This window comes from Peromyscus californicus, unplaced genomic scaffold, assembly GCF_007827085.1.
Source record: "Peromyscus californicus insignis strain IS unplaced genomic scaffold, ASM782708v3 Scaffold_3__1_contigs__length_106647218, whole genome shotgun sequence".
NCBI classification, from domain to species: domain Eukaryota; kingdom Metazoa; phylum Chordata; class Mammalia; order Rodentia; family Cricetidae; genus Peromyscus; species Peromyscus californicus.
In genome coordinates, this window is record NW_026294551.1 from 81,679,689 (window position 1) to 81,702,663 (window position 22,975).

General features: G+C 38.5%; 1 pseudogene; it reads left to right on the forward strand.

Moving 5' to 3' along the window:
* Positions 1-1,093: 1,093 nt before the first annotated feature.
* Positions 1,094-2,405, forward strand: LOC128121756 (26S proteasome regulatory subunit 8-like; annotated as a pseudogene).
* The last annotated feature ends 20,570 nt before the right edge of the window (positions 2,406-22,975 follow it).

Genomic DNA, 22,975 nt, shown 5'->3' on the forward strand with positions numbered 1-22,975 from the left:
GAAACTCAAAAATACATTCTCCCTCCCTATGTCTTTAAGTTCATTTCAGCTAATTTCTTGACTACTTTTTTTTTTAATTTTTGAAAGAAAATCTAGAAGAAAAAAACAATACTGCAAAAACTCACTCAATACAAGCTTAAAATTTTTCTGGTATTTGGACCAGGGTTGTATTAATGCACAGGTAGCATTTTAAAAGCTCAAAAATATTGTATGGTCATTGTTTTTGTTTACAAATGATTTTTTATGAAAATAAGGTTATGGTTTGAACATATTTTAAATGATGAAATTAATTAAAAACTAGTATTATAAATTATTAGACTATTAGAATATTTGTACTGAGGATTGTTCTAAAAAGCAAGTATAGACTTATATTGAGGTTTATATAACTCTAATATTACAGCTGATGGAAACTGCCTACTTCTTCTTAGGTAACCATGACAACTGATATTTTCAAATAACTTGCAATGGATGAAATGATTCACTCAACCACTTGTTATTTCTCTTCAAGCTTTTAAACTATTAGTGTCAGAAGGGCTTAGGGACGGGTACCTCTATTCCTTACATGCGTGAGTATTCTTTAAGGCATTCCCTAAACTGGAATTATTATAGATAATCACATTCAATGAGGTAGATAGTGTGAATAGCCAATGATGAGCAGTGAATAACTATGGAGGTTTGGTCTGGAGGAAATTAAAATGATGGTAACCTGATATACATGAGAATAATAAGGAGACAGAGGATAAGACTCAGCCATGTAATTTTTATACATTTCAGTAAAAAATTATAAGGAATATAGCTAAAAAGACCTAAGCTGTGTAAGATTTATACTGTTGTTTTGTCTAGTGTCAATCACCATTCTTTAGTACTACTTAGGTAAGCACTGTGTTTGCAAAAACATCAAATAGTTATGAGTCACTCCCACTGACCTTATTAAGTAGGCCTCATTAGAAACTGAATTTCATCAATGAAGACACTAACGATGAGTCATTCAGTGACCTGTGTAACTTCACTAAGAAAGGCTATGGTCAAGTCTGAACTACAGCCCGGGTTAGACAAAAACAACCCAAAGCTTAGGCCTCCGCGCCTGCGCGATAGGGTGACTTGGATGCTGGCGGTCCCTGCCGAAAGAGGGAAGATGGCGCTTGATGGGCCAGAGCAGATGGAACTGGAAGAGGGGAAGGCAGGCAGTGGACTCTGCCAGTATTATCTGTCCAAGATTGAAGAACTCCAGTTGATTGTAAATAAGAGCCAGAATCTCCGGAGATGGCAGGCCCAGAGGAATGAGCTAAATGCAAAAGTTCGCTTGTTGCAGGAGGAGCTGCAGCTGCTGCAGGAACAGAGCTCCTATGTTGGAGAAGTAGTTCGGGCCATAGATAAGAAAAAAGTGTTGGCCAAGGTCCATCCTGAGGGCAAATTTGTCATTGATGTGGACAAGAACATTGACATCAATGATGTGACGCCCAATTGCCAGTTTGCTCTAAGGAATGACAGCTACACTCTGCATAAGATCCTACCTAATAAGGTGGACCCTCTGGTGTCACTCATGATAGTGGAAAAGGTGCCGGACTCAACTTACGAGATGATTGGTGGTCTGGACAAGCAGCTCAAAGAGATCAAAGAAGTGATTGAGCTGCCCGTGAAGCACCCTGAGCTCTTTGAAGCACTGGGTATTGCACAATCAAAGGGAGTGCTCCTGTATGGACCCCCAGGCACTGGGAAGACATTGTTGGCCCGTGCTGTGGCTCATCATATGGACTGTACCTTTCTTTATTCGTGTGTCTGGCTCTGAACTGGTACAGAAATTTATCGGGGAAAGGGCAAGGATGGTGAGGGAGCTGTTTGTCATGGCACTAGAGCATGCTCCATCTATCATCTTCAAGGACGAGATTGACTCTATCGGCTCCTCCCGGCTGGAGGGAGGCTCTGGAGGGGACAGTGAAGTGTAGCGCACAATGCTGGAACTGCTCAACCAGCTGGATGGCTTTGAGGCCACCAAGAATATCAAGGTTATCATGGCTACTAATAGGATTGATATCCTGGACTCTGCCCTGCTTCGTCCTGGGAGGATCGACAGAAAAATTGAATTCCCACCTCCTAATGAGGAGGCCCAGCTGGACATTTTGAAAATCCTCTCTCGCAAAATGAACTTGACCAGGGGGATCAATTTGAGAAAAATTGCTGAATTGATGCCAGGAGCTTCAGGGGCTGAAGTGAAGGGTGTGTGCACAGAAGCCGGCATGTATGCTCTGAGGGAACGGCGTGTCCACATCACTCAGGAGGACTTTGAGATAGCAGTAGCTAAGGTCATGCAAAAGGACAGTGAGAAAAATATGTCCATCAAGAAGCTATGAAAATGAGGGTGTGTCCTTTGTGTGGATCCCTCCAATAAAGGTCTGTGCAGTAAAAAAAAAAAGAAAGAAAGAAAAAAAAACAAAACAAAAAACAAAGCTTATGTACAGGCGGCAGGCTGGAGACGTGCAACAACTTCTCCATATATTAAACTATGGTAAGAAATAAAAGGGGAATTAATTTTCTATTTCTATTCTGACTTGTATTGTTTACATTTCATAACAAATACTCATTCTTAAATAAATAGTATCAAGTCTTGAATGTGTATTAGTTGAAAAGCTGAATGGTTTTTATGTGATGGTTTCTCAGTGAGCCTCTTAAAAGTGTGAGAACCATTCACAGTTTGCTAGTCATAACTACCGCACCTATTAAATTTCAGAACTCTTCTTCAAAGCAAAGAATGTTCTTAAGCAACAGGCCTGCCTCTACATAAGTAGTGAAATGACACACATGGCCAAGGACAATGGCCAGTACGGAAGAACAGAAAAGCACAGGTGATCACTCAAATGTGTTGTTAAGTAATGTATGAGGTCAGGACAGTACAAGGAAAATAGAAATCAAAATGGCAGAGACACCCTGAGATCAGAATATCTTCAAGTAAGATGAATCCAGATGAGTGAAATTGTGGGTTCAGTCCCCAGAATCCCATAAACCAAATGTGCACACCTGTAATCTCAGGAGTGAGGAAGTAGAAGTAGGAGGATCAGAAAGTTCAAAGTCATCATAAACCAGAGGTTAGTCTGGGATGCACTGGTTTCAGTGTGTGGTGTGGTGTGGTGTGTGTGTGTGTGTGTGTTTAAGCACTTAAAAGTTCTGAGTGTTTCGAGAATGTTAATAATCACTAAAACTTTTTAACAATATAAGCACTGGGATAAATGCTTAGTAAAAAGACTCAGGGGTATTGCCATCACCAAATGTGAGTTAAGAGAGAATATTTGAACACTGTACACATAAATGTAAATTTTCAACTGCTGAAAGTGATAAAACAGAGAGATGCCTGGTACCCTACATGTGAGTGATGAGCAGGCACTGTTGCTATACTCAGTCAATAGAAAGAGAAGAAGTTTCATTTTCTGGACTGAGAGATCCCATTATTGCAAAAGCTGGTGCTGGCTTTACTATTTAGACATTTCCCCCTCGTTATAGTGCTAAATAACTTCACACCAGGACAAAATGTGTTTGTCTATGTTTCCTAAGTGGTCTCTTGCCCTGTCGTCATATGTCACAACTGTAATTATGTTTAAAATATTGGAGCTGTGCCTTTCTTTGGAATTTGCCACAGAAACATTGGATCAACATTGTTCAATAAATGGAGGCGGAAACACCATAGCAACAGAGGCTTAGGGAGAAGACCGAGAAAAAAAAATCACGGTGACATTTATTCCTGAAAAATATTTGTGAAAATCAAGGTTATGTTTCCACAGCAACCAACTTTGTTGAGTCCACTGAGCTCTGTTAAAAATAAAGAAGAGAGCTGGGAGGAAAAACAGAGCCAGGGCTGCCTGGGAATGGTGGGTTTGACAACAGCAAAAGAAGCTAAAGATAAAGCTAACTGGAAAATACACGAGGCACCCCAATTAATTAGGGGGTGTCTATCACGTCCTGACACCCTTTAAGTTTATTAATTTGAAGATTTATTTTCTCACAGTAAAAATTTAATAGGAGATCTACACTTTCTACAAAATTTTAAATGTGTAAAACACTATTGACTGTTCTTGTGAACTTTCGGGTGTGTTCATTTCCCTGACTGGAATCATTCTTCTTTTTTTTTTTTTTTTTATGAAAATACCTTTCTTATATTTTGGCTTGGTCTTTTTCATTTATTTCTTTTTTGTGAGTATAATATAATTATAATGTTACTCTCACTTAAGAATCCTGATTATCAGCTTCCTATTCCCTTGCCCTTGGCTCTCATGAATCTGAGTTGGTCCATTTTAGATGAATCATAGAAAAGAAATAGTGGAGTATTTGCCTTTCTTTGATTAAGCCACTCTGCTTAACATAATCTCTTCAACCTTCATTCATATGTAGATATACCTCCATATTTTTTAAAGCTTAATAACATCTCATTTCTGTATATTCTACATTTTCTCCATCCATGTGTTTACTGATAGGTTTTTATGTTGTTACTCTATCATATTGCAAAAAGTACTAGAGTGAATACTTGAAGAAATATATCAAGACCCTAATATTGGTTCTATTTTGTGGAAATCCAGAAATGAGTTTGCCTGACCAAATAGTAGCTCTATTTTTAATTATTGAAGATTGCCATATTGTTGTGCACATTTACTGCTGTTTTGCTTTATGACCAACATAGTTGGTCATAGTTTTAATTTTTCTGCCACTTTACCAATACTTCTTTTTCCCATAAGAAACCTAATAAATATGAGGTGATATCTTCTGTGTGTTTTGTGAAAGTTGGTGTTTCTTTGGCTTGGTTTGCTTTGATTTTTAGAGACAAGGTCTCACTATATATCCCTGGTTGGCTTTAATCTCACTAGGTGGCCCATACAGACCTTGAATTTGTAATTCTCCTGCCTCAACCTCATCACTCTGGAATCATAAACAAAGCTACCAGGCCTAACCTCTCTGTGGTTTCGACCTGAGTTTCCCTGATGTGTACTGACACAAAACATCTTTCATATACTATTGGTCTCATTTGTGTCTTCTTTAGACAAATATATCTTCAAATCATCAATCATATTTAAATTGTGTTTTACTTTTCCTTTTTAATAATTTCTCATGAAATTTCAATTTTAAGATCATATCTGATATGTGGGCTGCAGCCATCTCTGTCTATTTTCTAAGTTACATTATTATTATTATGTTCATTTCTTTTACTAGTCAGAATTTAATTTGTCCCAGTGTGCTGTCCCTGCTTTGTTTCAGTTGTATTTGGTTTTAATGTTATGTACATGAAATTCATGTCAAGATCAATATCACAAAGTTTCTCATTTGCAGGGTTTGTGTGTGTGTGTGTGTGTGTGTGTGTGTGTGTGTGTGTGTGTGTGTCTGTGTGTGTCTGTGTGTGTCTGTGTGTGTCTGTGTGTGTCTGTGTGTGTATGTGTTTCCTTCAGTTTAATAGTTTGGACCCTGCGTTACTCAGAGTTCTTTAGAGGAACAGAACTGATAAAATAAATATATATCTACAAAGGGGATTTAAAAAGTTCCTTAAAGGCTGTGGTCCATATTGTCTACCAATGGTTGTCGACCAATAGAAGATCCAAGAATCCAATAGTTGTTCATTCCACAAGACTGGGTGTCTCAGCTGGTTGTTAGTATATTGCAGAATCCTGCAGAATACCAGTGAAGGAATAAACTTGCCAGTGAGAGTGAGGGGAAGCAGGTAAAATCACATGTTTTCTTCCATGCCCTTTATATAGGCTGACACCAGAAGATGTGCTCCTGATTTAAGGTGGATCTTCCAACCTCAAATGATCTGTTTTTACCATGGAGCTTCCTCCTTCAAATGACTTAATCTAGAAAAATCCTTCACAGATGTACCCAGCCACTTGCATTTAGCTTAATTCCAAATGTAGTAAAGTCGATGATCAAAAATAGTCATCAAGGGCCCGATTATCTAAATTTTTCAACATGTAGAGCTGATTGTGTGTGCGCGCATGCGCACACGTGTATGTGTGTGTGTGTGTGTGTGTGTGTGTGTGTGTGTGTGTGTGTGTGTGTGTGTAGTAAAAGATATATTTCCAATTTCACTCTTTTCATTCCTGGATCTATCTGGTTTTCCCAACACTGTATTTGAAGAGATTGTCTTTTCTCAATTATATATTCTTGCCACATTAGTCAGATATCAATTGGCCAAAACTGGAGCTACAGCTTAGTAGTAGAGCACTTGTCTGGCATGTACACACCCTCAGGCTTGATGCCCAGTGCCACATACACACATACAAAATCAGTTGACCACATACATATTTCTAGATTAATTATCCTGTTCTGGTCTCTATGTCTGTTTTATACCAAACTTGCTGTAGCTCTGTACTGTATTTTAAGTGAAGAATCAGGATGTATCAAGCTTTCATCTTACTTAACATTGTTATGGATATTAAAAGTCTTTTTTACTTACTCAGTTTCAGCATATTTTTTACTTCTGTGAAAGACATCATTTAGGGTTGGAGTAGAAATTTCATTGTATATTTATCTTACTCTAGGGAGCATAGACATTTAACACTGTTTAGTTTTCTAATATATGACCAAATATGTCTGCCTATTTTCTGTGTAATATTCCATTTCTTTTAAATGCTGTATGGTTTTCAGTGTACATGCCTTGTTGCTCTTTCATTCAGTTTATTCATAAACATTTGATTAATTTTATGTTACAAATGAGATTAATTTCTGAGTTTCCTCTTTAGATGGAGTCTCCTTAGTATTTGAGAAACATAATGTGCTTGTATGTTAGTTTTGTAACTTGAAATTTGGTAAAGTTGTTTATTAGCTCTGACAATGATTATGGCTATTTTTAATGGTTTTCTACATATTTGATTATGTTATCTGTTAACAGAAAGTGCATTTCCTTTGATATTTGAATGTCTTTAATTTCTTCTTGTTGTCTAATCATTATGGCTACAAATTCTAGCACTATGTTGAATGGAACCAGGATATTTTTGCCTTACTCTTTATTTTAGAGAGTAAACTTTCACTTGTGGGCTTCTTATGTGTAGCCTATATTATGTCAGAGTAATTCCATTTATATTTAGTTTGTTAATTTTTTATTAAATGAGTGTCAAATTTTGTTAAATGTTTGTCTTGCCTCTACTGAGATGCCCATGTGATTTCTCTCTATTTTGATAGCAAAGAATACATATTATTTTATTTACAAATTGATTATCCTTTGTACCCCAAGAATAAGCTTTACATAATCATGGTATATGATTAAATTTTAGTGTTGGTGAAATTTTGCTAGTATTTAATGGATAATTTCTGTATTGAAAATTCACCAGGGGCATTGGCCTGTGGCTTTCTGTTCATTAAATGTCTTCTATCAGGATAATGTCTAACCAGGAAATTTTAAAGTATCCCCAATGTTTATATTATTCAAAAAATATAGCATTTTAACAGGAGTTGATTTTTTAAATTACTGGCTGATCTTCAATTCTAACTCAAGATATAGTTGAAGGTGATCTTGAACCTCTGAATCAACTGTCTCTGCCTCTGAAGTACAGGTGTGTATCACTATGCTTGGTTTATATGGTGTTAGGCATTAAACATAGGTCTTCATGGATGCTAATCAAGTCTTCGATAAATGTAAATGGCATTGTAATATTTGTTGGAGATTTCATCTTTGTCATATTTGAAATTATTTGCATTCTGTGTCTCTGAGTGTCCATTATGTTCTCTGAAATCAAGAAATGTTGAGCTAGTAAAACAGAATAAATTGAGTCTCACTTTTCCCATCTGCGGCTTACATACTGTGCAATGGTGTGCTTGACAGTACCCTGTAAGCATCTCAGGCTTTCTTCTCTCTTATTACTTAATCTTCTTCCTTAACGATGACTTCTAATGGCCACATCTTAAGTTTGCTGGCCTTTCCTTATCCTGATCGATTTTGCTTCATAACCCTTCTAGTGAATATCTTTGTTCTATTTTTACATTATTCTCCATTATTTCTGTTGGCATTTATAAAACTTTCTATACTTTTGTTGAAATTATGATTTCTTTCAGACCTTGTTCTCCTGACCCATTAGAATATTGTTAACAGTTATCTTGCTGTTACAATGAGGTCAATGTCTGGATGGTTATCTTATTCCCTCATTTGAAACATATTTCCTTGTGTTCATTCACCTTTCCATTTTACATGTCATTTTTTGTTAGTGTTCAGTCATTGGTCAACCTCTCACTTCTATCAGTACTCATGAACTGTGCTCCTATAGAAGAACCTCCTCCATCAGCAGGGCTGACATTCTGAGCAGCTTCTCAAACCTTCATTCCAGTCTTACTGGCTCTGTTTGCTCCTAGTATCACATGGGATATGTGACATTCTAGAACCTCCTTAGCAAGACCCATTTCACTTCCTCAGCCATCCTCTAGAAAACTTGGAACATTAGATGCTCTTTCTGCTTCCTTTCTTCATAAGGGAGGAGCTACAAAATTGGCATTGTACTGTTTGCTGTGTTTTAAGTAAATGGAAGGACCAAAAGAAATATGAATCTAAATCACTCTTCTTATTCTCATTAGCCCTCAGATGACAAAAAATTCTAGGGCCTAGCAGTGCTGTGAGACAAAATAAATGGAAATTACCACTCTGTCTACCTCCCTGAAAGTTGGGTATTGGAAGTATAATATACCATGAGTACTTCCAGGAGAATTTACAGCCTGGAAAGATCCATCTTGATCACATTGTCCTACTATGTTAAGATACCTGAAATTTCCTTGCCTACTTTGATCCTCATGTTTTACAATCAACTGGGAAGCAGGAGCCTCTTAAGAAGTATCTTAACTTCTCCCAAAGGAAATCTATCCCTAATAACAATGTTTGGAGAGAAGGAAAGTCTAAGAACTAATATTTACCACCTTGCTGATGTCTCTCGCCTAAGTTTTAAAGCAAATATTGAAAACACAAATACATTTAGAAAGAAGATTATGAAAATAAGTGATGTGTCCAGTTAGTAATGAATGGACAGGCACGGGCAATTGAGGCAACCAATACTCAAATCTAGTATGGCCACACAGGGCAGTTAATTCAGAAATGGGAATTTCTATATGAGACTTAGTATTCATTTAATTTTGCTGTCACAATTAAATTGCCCCAAACCCAAAGACTAAAGATTATATTTTCATAATTCCTTAAGTCAGAAGTCTTGGTTCAATATGACTAAGTCCCTTTCTTGGACTCATTCAAGGCTAAAATAAAGATGTCAGTAAGTTACATTCCTTTCTAGATGCTGTAAGATGATCTGCTTCCAAAATCATTCAAATTTGATCAAATGTCTCTGCTTCTAGCTGTAGGGATGAAGTTTCTCTTTCTTTTCTTTCTTTGCTCCTAGAGGCTGTCCATATCCCTTCTCATGCTTTCTATGTAGCCTTCCACATCAATGGTGAATTAACTATGACCCATACCTTGAATATCTTAGATCTTCCTGATTTACACTTCTTGTCTTCAAGGAGAGAGGTTATTGTGTTTGAAGGTTCATGTGATTATATTTCACCAAATTGAACTGAAAGAAAATAATTATTTTAATTTAGGATCAGCAGCACCTTAATTCTGACTGCAAAGTCCACTTACCTTGTAGAATATTCTCAGGTTATAGGAATAAGAGATGATTTTTAAAAGTCATAATTCTGCCTAAATCCCAAATATAATATATAATGTATGGCCAAATACTTGTGAATTAAACTTAGGTGAGACTATACATATCAGTGGTTCTCATCTTAACTCAGAAACAAAATTTGTGGTCTCTAATTTAGGAAATCAATGTTACCGACAAACTGTGTTCAACTGGGCTTCATAGATGTTTTAAAATAGAAACTTCTTAAATTAATTGACAGTAAAATAAATATATTATTGAACCAAAAACATACATTAGATATTCAATTTACAGTGCTGCTTTTATACACATTTGCCAGTTCAACGTATAATTCAGGGTCCGTTTCCATATAATTTATTAATATTTGAATAATTAATAATCAATATTTGTTTACAATATTCCTTTTCTCTACAGTGCTGCTGCAGACATTAGCACAATGCACACTGCCTCAAAGGCAGGTTAAATAAGTTGTTTTCTCACTGGACTTGATTTATATAATCCATTAACTATTTTTACTGGGTAAGGAGACAGGATTAATATTAACCCACAGAAGAATTTGTCATTTGTTTATTCTCATTCGTTGCAAGATAAAGCGAACTTTGGAATTATATTAAAGTACATTGGCATTTAATTCTTTTTATCATTTTATTTCCACCTTGTATTTTTAAATGTTATTACAACTCTCAAGATTTATGGTTGAAAAATGAAAACTTACAGCAGCCTTGGACAAGGCCGGCCAGAGGACTACCATACCTGCTCACGCATTTAGTTCATCATAGTCACTTGTTTCTAAACCTTTACCAATTTAATGGGAAAATGGGGACCATGTAGAATATTAAACTTCAAGACTTAGTTTTCTCCTCTTAAAAATGGTTTGTAAAACTTGTTTACCTTTTTCCCATAGACGGCTCTGAAGAGAAAGATAACTGGTGTAAAATGTTTAGACATAGCAAAACATTAATGTAATTCTGGCTTTAGTTCATGTAGCTAGTTCATAGAGGGTTTATTGCTCAGCTTACTAATTATCCTTCAGAAAAAAATTTATAATTTAGTAATTTATTCTAATTGTTTTAGCCAATGTAAAAAGTAACCTGCTGGTATTACTCATCATCACTGCTCTTTTTTCTTTCTTTTTTTTATTAGTACTAATGCATTACTAGATACTGAGTTAAAGATTTGCATTATACTGTTTAAGATTGATTTAATTCATTACAGTTATTAATGGTTCAGTTTCTTATGAAATCATTATAATACTGAACAGAATTTCAAATATATATGATAAAATGTGAAATAAAATACAAAAATGAATATCAATATAAGTATATATTCTTGGCAAGTTTAAAAACAAATGAAAAATGTTCAGAATAATAAGTGAATGGTTTCACTTTTGTAGTAGCAAAATGTCATGCTTTAATAACTTCAATTAAAAATAAGTTGCTAAAAAACCCTTAAGAATTGAGGGTGTCATAGTGGCATGCATAGCTTGGTGAAAATCAACAGTTCTCTAATTAGACTTAAGGCTAACTCAACAAGAGAGAAATAAAGTCTAATATAAGAAACCTAGCCTATTACCTAGGGTTACTGAAGTCATAGCATTTGGAGGAGAACCTATACCTTCCATTTTACTAAACAAGCATAATCCCCAACTACATTCTAAATGGTTATTTTTATACTTACAGATAAGTATGTCTTATATTTCATCAAGGGGACATTCCTTTACAACAGACTGAGACCATTACCGCAAACCACAGCCAAACAAAATGTAGAGAATAGGTGAGCACATGGTGGCCAGCCCCAGTGTATATATCTACAACATACACCCTGCTCGGGGATCATAGTGAAAGAAGGGGTGTAAAGATTATAAGAGCCAGAGAAAAAGGAGGGTTGCTGGGAAATTTTGTCTCCTAGAAATGTCAGGGAAGCTACAGTCATAAAAGTTCATTAATATAGCTGGGCGGTGGTGGCACACGCCTTTAATCCCAACACTTTGGGAAGGCAGAGGCAGGCAGATCTCTGTGAGTTCGAGGCTACCCTGGTCTATAGAGTGAGTTCCAGGAGAGGCTCCAAAGCTACACAGAGAAACCCTAACTCGAAAAACCAAAAAAAAAAAATATTAATATAACTGCTTAAAAATATTTGAACAAGGATGACATCAGTAAACATGTTAATGTGAAAGGGGGAAATCTCATGGCACTTCAACTGTAAACAAGGAACTACAGACAATAAAAGAATCTTGAGAGTAGAAGAAATAGTCTTTCCCAAGGAAGAGCGCATCAGTTGATTATCCAATACCAAGCAGGCAGCCCTGAAATCATACACATGCAAGTAACATTATACAGACAAAGCAGGTTGCATTTATATACTTAGTGATAGATGCATATACATCTGCAATAACAATTAAAGAAATAGAGGTCATGACTTTAAAAGAGAGCAAGTGGATGCATAGGAATGGTTGAAGGAAAGAAAAGGAAGGGAAGATGATGTAATTATATTTAAACTTCAAAAAGTATATTTACAGTTTATCCTTCAGAATTGTCAGTAAGCTTTTAATAGAAATTTACAGAGAGTCATCATTTTTTCAGAGAGAGGTTGTAGATGAGTTAAAGGCCACTAGGCCAGGCTGTTCTTAGTCTGTACGTAGTTGTGTGGCTCATGGAGAAATATTATGTGCAATTACAAAGCATGATTGCTATAAGGTGTGGGGCAAGCCAGCAGGGCTACTCACAGTCTGCTCCTGTTAGCACAGTTTCCTTCATTTTCACTTCATTTGTTTATATATTTAATTTCAATAAATGTTGCTACTACTTAAGAAAAAATAAGCTACACAACTGCCTCGCTTATGCACCTTGCACAGCCTTGATGCATGGGGGAGGGGCTTGGACCTGCTTCCCTGAATGTACCAGGCTTTGCTGACTCCCCATAGGAGGCCTTACCTTTTTGGAGAAGGGTCTAGGAAGTAGGTTGGGGGGGGTGGTTGGAGGGAGAGGGAGGAGGGATGAGAGGGGGATCTGTGGTTGGTATATAAAATGAACAAAAATTTCTTAATAAAGAAAAAAAGCAACAGGTTCAAAATTTCTTTCACCACTTCCAACTATCTTGTTTCAGTTTTCACAACAGAATAAGTCCTGGGTGTGAATCTAATGGCCACCTAACTCAAATGCTCCAAATTCAGAATAGAAATATATCACCCAAACAATGGGAAAAATCTATGTGCATGTTTCCCTCATTCTTTCTAGGACTGGCCCATTCTGAGTCCCTTCTCTAAAACTATAACACTGTAAATGATGTAGCAAACAGCAGAAAGTTTTATTCTACAATTAATCTTGAAATCTTCCTATGTGATAAACTCTGGTGCTATACTGTGTGTACAGAAAAAGCAACAACAATAAAAGATAAATAGATGCATGTTGTGGAGGTTGCATTGGAACAAACAAAAAGCATCCATAAAAATTATGAGACTTTGTAGAAGGGCTCAAGAACCTAGGCCCTGGGACACAGCCAGTCCCCGGGAACCCCCACCCATCTCTGCCCCAGTTCCTGGCCAGCAGGGAAAACTCATGCAGGCAGGCTCTCCACCAAAACTCCCACCCTCCCCCAAAACCCATCTGCCTGAGACAGCAGTAACTTCCTGAGACAAGGAATCCGCCAGTTCTCATTGGACCAAGTGATGAGTTACTCTTCTCTGATTCTGAAAGTCCTGCTTCTGGGACCTAGGCCCTGGGACATAACCATTCCTGGGAACCCCCACCCATCTCTGCCCCAGTTGCCAGCCAGCAGGAAAAACTCCTGCAGGCAGGCTCCCCCACCAAAACCCCCCACTGGACCGTGCAATCTACAAGACCCACGCCCTACCCCAATACCCATCTGCCTGTGACCCCAGTAACTTCCTGAGACTTTGAAGAAGGGAATGTGTTGCTTGAGTTTTCCTGCCTGGCCCACAGTCAGGACAAATCTCTGACACCCGCCAGTCCCAAGCCGCTCAAACCCGATCAAGTAAACACAGACACTTATATTGGTTACAAACTGTATGGCCGTGGCAGGCTTCTTGCTAACTGTTCTTACAGCTTAAATTAATCCATTTCTATTAATCTATACTTTGCCACGTGGCTTGTGGCTTACCGGTACTTTACATCTTCCTTGTCCTGATGGCGGCTGGCAGTGTCTCCCCCTCAGCCTTCCACTTCCCAGCTCTATTCTCCTCCTTGTCCCGCCTACACTTCCTGCCTGGCCACTGACCAATCAGTGATTTATTCATTGACCAATCAGCAACACATTTGACATACAGACCATCCCACAGCACCTCCCCTTTTCTTTTCTTAAAAAGGAAGGTTTTAACCTTTACACATCTCCAAAGTCAGCTTGGTATATTTGGGAATTTGGGCGTAGCTTCTCTTACTACTTCCTGCTGGAGGGGGGCGCTGTATCTTCTGGGGAAACAAAGAAAATTTTAGGATCATGGAGTAGTCCGTGAGGCTGTATCATCTGAGCCAGTTGCCTTGAAACGGTTCTGGATGTTGGATCATCTGGGCCATGGTGTCATCGGAGACCTTTCAGGTGGTCTTGGCTGGTCAAACCTGATGTGTCTTAATCTTGAGCAAATCCATAGCCTCTGGCTTTCTGTGGAAACAAAAGAGACTCTTTTCCAAAGCAACATATCCTTACATCCAAATTTTGAAGTCAAAGTATCTTTAAAATATACATACTGGTTTAACTCAGCTTCCTTTACAATCAAATATCTCTCTGAAGTTAAGAATCCCAAAGACAACACAATCCAGACTCTCTGTGTAATAGTCATCTCTACGTGGCTTATTTTTTATATTAATTTTACTGTCTCTTTAAAGACTATTTTTTTTAAAACCATGTATTTGTTTCTATACTGTATATATCACCTTTTTTTGTCTCTTTTAAGCCTACGTATATTTTACACACATTTTAAACTATTACATCTGAATCTGTCTTATTGTGAATCTATTGTTTTAAACTGCAGCAGCTGTGGCTGCTGGCTCCGCCCACCTCAGCTTCCCAACATGGCGGCAGTATGCTTACCGCCAGCTCTGGGAGCCATCGTGGGTCTATGCTTTTATCCAAGCAGCATGTAGCCCAGAAACCTCTTTTTTTGTTTTGTACTAGCAAAGGCTAAATCCACTATGCAGCTTAATGTGCCACTTGCAGAGGCCTCATTCCCGCCATACCGGGGCAGGTCGAGCGCACACACTAGGAACCCGCCAGTAGCTCAAACCGGCAGCTGCCGCTCATTTGAGAGAGACAATTAGGAAGCTGTTTTTAGCTCCGTTTTAGAATCCTTTTTTTCAGGTTTTAGGTGGAAACTCTTGCCACCACGTTGGACGCCATTTGTAGCTTGAGTTTTCCTGCCTGGCCCACAGTCAGGACAAATCTCTGACACCCGCCAGTCCCAAGCCGCTCAAACCCGATCAAGTAAACACAGACACTTATATTGGTTACAAACTGTATGGCCGTGGCAGGCTTCTTGCTAACTGTTCTTACAGCTTAAATTAATCCATTTCTATTAATCTATACTTTGCCACGTGGCTTGTGGCTTACCGGTACTTTACATCTTCCTTGTCCTGATGGCGGCTGGCAGTGTCTCCCCCTCAGCCTTCCACTTCCCAGCTCTATTCTCCTCCTTGTCCCGCCTACACTTCCTGCCTGGCCACTGACCAATCAGTGATTTATTCATTGACCAATCAGCAACACATTTGACATACAGACCATCCCACAGCAGGAATGAATGTGTTCATGGAAAAACCTTTGAAAAATGGGAAATCTGAGGACTAAAAGATACGTTCATGCAGCTGAGCCCCCAACCCTTCTCTACCTGCTCCCTTGAGTCACTAGCATAAACAGCAGTGTGAAGGAAATTCAACTACTTCTGTCTCTCCCTTCACAACTGCCAGTCTGTGGGTATCTGAAGCCACTGCCTGGGTCTGGAGTAGAGGCTGCCAACCTTTGAGTTCACACCATCCTACCATCCTTCAAGCCAGCCAGGCAAGTTCTAAACAAGTGCTCCTCTGCATTCTAGAGCACAAGTGCTGCTCCTCTGCATACCAGCATTACCGAAAAACATTGCACACTGTATGTTGTGGCTACAAAGCTGTCACCGTCTAAAGAGCCCTTTGAAAACTACCCAGACAGTGAAACTTTTCAATTGGTGTTCATTTCTTTTTAGTCTCCATGAAAAAACCTTTACAATTCTCTTTATGGTTTATTTTTCCTTTAAAATTTTTGATATTATATTTACAACATATCTCCCTTCCTTCCCTCTAAACCTTCCCATAAAGATGAATTTTCATTTTTTTCTTCTATTGAAAATAGATTTTTTTTCAAATAATATATCCTAATAATGCTTTTCCCTCCATTTCTTCCAGTTCCTCCTATCTCCCTTCCCATCCAGATCCACCCCATTTCTGTCTCTCCTTAAAAAAAAACAGGCCTCAAGGAATAATAATAAAAATTAAATTAAAACACACACACACACACACACACACACACACACACACACACACACACACACGCCAGAATACAGCGAATAGGACAAAACAAACAGAAGGAAACAAGCCTAAGAAAAGACACAAGAAACACATATGGACACTGAAACCCACTTGTTCCCACACTCAAGAATCCCATAGAAACACAAATCAGAAGTCATAATATAGATGCAAAGCACCTGTCAGATAAAAGAGAGAGAGGGAGGGAGAGAGAGAGAGGTAAAAATAAAAACTAAAAATTAAAAATAGATTAAATTTATTAAGAAAAAGCCCAGACATGACTATATGAGATAATGACTTTCCAAAGATACCATTGTGTTCATCTACTGATGGACATGTGGCCTACCCAATGAGACTCCTTTGGAGAACACTAAATTTTCACTTGCAAGTTGTTATCAATTGGAGATAGCTTCTGTGTTAGGGATGTGGGTGTTTATCTACTTCTTTCAGCTCTAGAACTGCATCTGGAACAGACCCGTGTCGACCCTGTGCATGCTGTCTTTGTGTGAGTTCATACATGCACCAGTCCTGTCGTGTTTACAAGGCCTTGTTTCCTCATTGTCCTCCATCCCCTCTGGCTCTTATACTCTTTCTGCTTTCTCTTCTGTGGGGGTCCTTGAGCCATGAGGGGAAGGATTTGAGGAAGGCATCCCTCTTAGGATTGTGTTACAAGGTCCCTCACTCGCTACATATCTGTCTGTGTCTGTATTTGTTCCCATATGTTGCAAGAGGAAGCTTTTCTGACACCATTTTTGGAATTAAAAATGCCTTGGACAAACACTGATCCCTGGAGTCTGGATAAAGACACTAGTAAAACCTATGGCATTTAAGTATGCCAACATTCTTGGTTTGGAACGCCAGCTCTCAGTGACCCATTCTATGGCCCCCATTAAGTGACAATCATTCTGGGTTTCCACATAATTATCTATAAAATTAGGTTAATGTTTAGATGGGCTTTTTGCAATTGTGAAACATGTTCAACATGAACTAATCTGATAAGACAGAACCTACTCATGCAACAATTTATACCAAATGAAAAGGCAGAAAGAGCTTAGGATTCTTGCAAAAAAGTCTTCAATACCCAAAAAAGTTCCCCTGGGAAAATGGGATCTTGACCTTATATGCCACATTTGTACCACAACTGAAGTAAAACGCAACTCAGACTAGGCTCCCAGAGAGAAACATGGCACATGGTGCTAGAACATTAAAAACATCTGGTTTTTAGGGGTGAGCTGGTATGGATCTAAGACTTTCCTAGGCAGATGTTCTTATCCAAACATGTTGCCTTTCTACAATATAAAATTATTCTTTGGAATTGCAAGTGAAGATAAGAAGGAAGAACTGGGTCATTTAAAGACACCCAGAGAGATGTCCCACAGTAATGACTTTAATTAATGGGAGCTAATTTACATGTGGCACTCACAGCTTAGTACATTTATCACCCATATTATTCTATACACTAATTTGTTTCTGTCTAATAATGTGCAGTGTATTAGCTACCATTTACACAGTGCATACTTTATGCCAGGTACATTCCTAAGTGCTTTATAAGTATCAGTTTATAATAAGAGACCATGATAAATGAAGACCACAATGAGAATAGGAAGAAGCAAAGTGCTAGAGAGGCCCACAGAAATCCACAAAGATACCCCCACAACAGACTGCTGGCAATGGTCGAGAGACAGCCCGAACTGACCTACTCTGGTGATAGGATGGCCAAACACCCTAATTGTCGTGCTAGAAACCCCATCCAATGACTGAGGGAACCGGATGCAGAGAGCCATGGCCAGGCCCCAGCTAGAGGTCCAGGAGTCCAATTGGTGAGAAAGAGGAGGGTTTGTATGAGCGAGAATTATTGAGACCAAGATTGGAAAAAGCACAATGACAAATAGCCAAACGAATGGAAACACATGAACTATGAACCAATAGCTGAGGAGCCCCCAACTGGATCAGGCCCTCTGGAAAAGTGAGACAGTTGATTAACTTGATCTGTTTGGGAGGCAACCAGGCAGTGGGACCGGGTCCTGTCCTCAGTGCATGAGCTGGCTGTTTGGAACCTGGGACTTACACAGGGACACTTGGCTCAGCCTGGGAGGAGGGGACTGGACCTGCCTGAACTGAATCTACCAGGACTAAACTCAATCCCAAGGGGAGTCTTTGCCCTGGAGGAGATGGGAATATGGGGTGGGCTGGGGGGGAAGATGGGGAGGGGAGGGGAGAGAACAAGGGAATCTATGGCTGATATGTAAAATTAAATTAAATTATAAAATTAAAAAAATCAATTCAGTATTTACTATTAATAAACTCATTGTTTCAGAAGAAACCATTAAAGCATGGAGAACTTCCTATTCAAAATCATTTAGGTTATATAATAACCAAGGGGAATAGGTTTTGAACCTATGCAGCAACCTCCATTACACACACTTATGTCCATTAAGTTGGAATGGCAAGGATGGAAGATTGTATGTAATTAAAGGACAGGCATAACTCCATATTGCATACCTCTTTTTTTTAAGGCTCAGTGTAGGATGCTTAGAAATTATTCTATAAAATTCAAGTGCAGCTAGACTAGATGGATAAAATTCATGTTATATAAGAGAGATGGATGAGCTGTGGCAGGTAGGACTTTGTTGGTAAGTAGAAAGCAAGATGAAGCCTATTGAGAGCCAGGCTGACTCAAGGCGTTCTTAGAGACTGATGAAAGAACTAAGGGAAAGCTAGCACCATGTCCTTGCTCAGGGACACTATTGGCAAAGTGCAATCTGGAGCTGGGGCCAGGGCCTCAAAGGAGTTAAGGTTTCAGTTCCTAGGGACTTGAATTTTTCCCCTAAAAAGACTGCAGTCATTGTTCCTAAGGTTGCTATGTGCTAGTGATGTGACTCACTTGAGATACCCTGTGTTCCTTTTGTGCAACACTGCTGATTAACTTCTTGTTGACTTTGTCACATTATGTGATAGTTTTCTGCTGATGCAGTCCCATTCTTCCCCTGGAAACTGTATATATGAGGCTGAACTTCTTAAGAAACTAGCTTGGTCTAAGACATAGCTTGGGAAACATCTCCTGACCCCAACTTTCTTTTTTTTTCCCATCATCTGGTCCTGACTCTCAGAAACTTGTCACTAAAGAGCAACCAGCTGGTGCTGGCCAGAATCTTCTGACTGGAGAGAGATAAGTTGATAGCTTTCTGAAGTACAAGGAACTAGAAGCCAGGCTCCCCAGATCTGCCCAACATGTTTATACCCTCACACATCAGATAACCTGTCCCCACCTCATATATTCCTCATTAAAAACAGAGAGTAGGTCTCAAATCCAAACTAAACTAAATTACCAGGAGTCTCTAAAGACTGCCTAATTTAATTGTGGCATTGGATTAAAAAACAGAAATGCCATTTTTAGCCACCATAGCCAACAGTGGTTATTTTTTCATACTTTAATAGGGTTTTTAAATTAAATTTTTCATTTCATTTAATTAATGCAAGTTATTTTATTTAATTCAAGAAACTTGAATGGATCTCATTTTAATCTTGACTTGAGAATCTGTTGCCCTAAGTGTCCTGAACTAGCCAGTTTTGAGTATGAAATTTAAATTCAGTATTTTAATGAAAAAGGGTAATTTCCAAATTATTTTCTGGTATAACATTTTATTCAGGGTCCAGTTTAAACTAAAGTAATAAACTTTTGAAAACAAGTCTTTCTATCTTTTTAACCATTAATGAAAAGCACTTTAAAACCCATTGCCTTCAGTAGAACTAAAGCCGTAGGGGTAACAGCTGTTGACAGTATGGAGGGCAGGCATGAAGCCTCTGGGATTGTCTCTTTTCTCAAGGCACATGGATAAGTGGGGGCTAAAAGTTCCAGGGTCTAGCCTCCTGACTTTCTGATTGGGTTGTATCCGAAACTTTCCACGACTAGTAATTAGCCCTCTCTGCACATCTGCTTCCCTGGAAAAGAAATACATAAGCCACAGAAAGATTAAATCTAATTATTATGATTTCCATTTCCGGGGCAAGGCCTTTTCATGAGTAATTATGTCTTAGTGCGAAACTAGCACATTTCTAACACCAGCTCTATCGTTCATAATAATGAGTAGATTTACAAGCGACAAGCTCATTAGCCACAGGAGCTAATTAGTACTTTAACCAAAACACCACTGTGTGAACTACTTGCTGAGGTAATCATGGCATTTGGACTACAAAGCTGCCCACTTCTTAGCAGATGAGCCCTTTGTGCTGACCAGAAGGGCAAGAGCAATGTAGCATCTGCCCGGCTTAGGAAGGAGTTTGCAGAGCTGAGTGATCCTCAGACAGGGACATATTCAGGAGAGTTTACGTACTTAAAACATGAAAATAGAAATCATAGTAAGAAAAATAAGACATAATTCAAACAAGAATGGGTAGACATAGGACTAGAAAAGACAAAGACCCCATGCTCACAGAGAGATAACCTGAAAACAGAACAACAAGAACAACAAAAAAAAAGAATTGTTTAATAAAGATGGTATAAGAGATTCATCCCTGCCTGTACTTTCAGTCTATTTAAAATATTTTGTAGTTTTCAAAACAGCTATGAAACAAACTATTGCTGCTTCTGTATCACAGCCAGGCTTCTCTTTCTATTAGCTATCTTTCCTTCTACAACTATTTACTCTACTTTAAAAGAATTCAATTGTTCTTTACTTTCTAATGTGCATGCGTGTGTGTGTGTGTGTGTATGTGTGTGTGTGTGTGTGTGTGTGTGTGTGTGTGTGTGAGAGAGAGAGAGAGAGAGAGAGAGAGAGAGAGAGAGAGAGAGAGAGAGAGAGAGAGAGAGTTCCCATGCACCTGTGTGTATGCAGATTTTTCTGGGTCTCTGTCAACTTCAGACTTTGAAGTTAGATTTCTCTTGTTTGCACCTAGATCTCATGGATTCAGCTAGTTTAACTAGTCAGCTTGTTCTGGGGAACTACTATGTCCTTCTACCACATGCTAAGATTACAGACCATATCTGTCTGGAATTTACGTGGGTGCTTGTGATCCAAACTGAGATCCTCACATTTGCAAGCAGGGGCTTCACCCACTAAACCATCTGCAGCCTCTGCATTCTTATGCTCCTCTGTACGACTGATAAGTTAATTTGAAGTAAGCCCTGCACGAAAGGATTTGTTTGTTTGTTTGTTTGTTTGTTTGTTTCTGGCTTTTGGTAGTCTCCCAGACAAAGTCTAGTTCAGAACTTGCCTCTTGGGAGTGCTTGTATATGCTGCCTGCTGATTTTTATCCACTTCCTTGAGTTTTTCCTAGAAACATTAGCAAGATATTGTTCTGCCTCAATCAAGGGAACAGGCAGTTCAGTTTAATTTAGAAGATCATAAAGTACAGTACTGAAACAAAAGAGAAAGAAGACAGAAACTAGCAAATGGGGCTTTAACTGCAGACTGGACAAGCTTGTGATTTATGATATGTTCACAATCAGAAATTACTCCCAGGAGGTAACAAATAGCATGCACACCCACAAACTACAACTCACTCCCTGTATCTTGCCTAGCTCAAAGTAGACAGTCTTAATCGCCAGCCTTTCACTCTATTCTGCAATGTAATTTGCAAATTGGCAATAAAGTCTGCCCTAAAGTGCTTTAAATCTGCAGTTAGCCATAATAATGCAGATGCTATGCCTCATTACACAATCTGATACACCTATTTCTAGTGGTTGATTTTACCTGTTATTATAGGCTCAATATTATTCCAGGAGCTAAGATTAAATCAATGCCTTAGCAAATTCATCCAATGGTTCATAGGTTCATATCTTTTCTGGGTGGGACTTGCTTGAACTTTCTTTGAATTGCAATAAAGAACCAAAGGATACAATCCCCATTTCCCTATATGCCACCTTAATGAGACTATTTTCACCATCCATTTGCCTATTACAAACCTACTATGTGGATTATGGTTTTCAAAACAGACTGAAAAATAGCAAGGAAGGAAGAATAAAAGATTATGGGTGTGCCCCAAAAGCCTATACCAAGAACTGTGCCTACTGATAACAGGTGTGTGATACTGTAATCCCAGCTGCCCTGGAGGCTGAGGCCAGAAATGTGAAGTTTCATGCCAGCTTTGGTAGTAGAGTGAGTTCCAAAAATGCTGTGCAGCTCTGTGGAACACTATCTCCCAAATTATAAAGTGAAAAAGAGAGCTGGAGGAACAACTCAGTGGCAAAGCTCTTGCTTAGCACATCCATGAGGTCCTAAGTACAATCTCCAGTCTCATACAAAAAAAAGAAAAGCAGAATAGAAGCCACCATGGTCAGTGATGACATAAGCATGTTCCGAAAGCACTGAGATCTGCCTGGAATGGAGACCTCAATAAGAGGAGATATTTAGCTCTTCCCAGTCTTGTTTCTTTCTTATATTCTTCCCAGAAAAGGAAAAAAATATGTTATGTTAGTAAACCTCATTTGAAAGGTGCTCATAAACTCTTCATATAACATGGGAAATTTTCAAGTGTCAAAAAATAGCAAGTAACACTTTACTATATAATAATTAATAATATTATATTATTCAGGTAATAATTAATAATTTTTTTGAAGATAATTCTGATCTGTGGGACTCCTGTAAAGGTCTATATACTAGTGGACTTCTTGTAGAGAGTCAGCGCCTCATACTTCAGCACATGGAAAATCTATTACCGGGAATGCTTTGAGAATATGTACAAATAGGATGGTCTGTCGTCTATATTGCTTTTCCTTGAAAACTAATTTTGTTCAGCGTATTTTGATGGGAATGCAAGCCTACTCTCAGAGTCTCCCTCTCTTGCAGCTAGCTATCTTACACTGTCTGAGAAATAAGGCCATAGAGAGTTAACAAAACTAGTTACTGTTTACTTTTTACA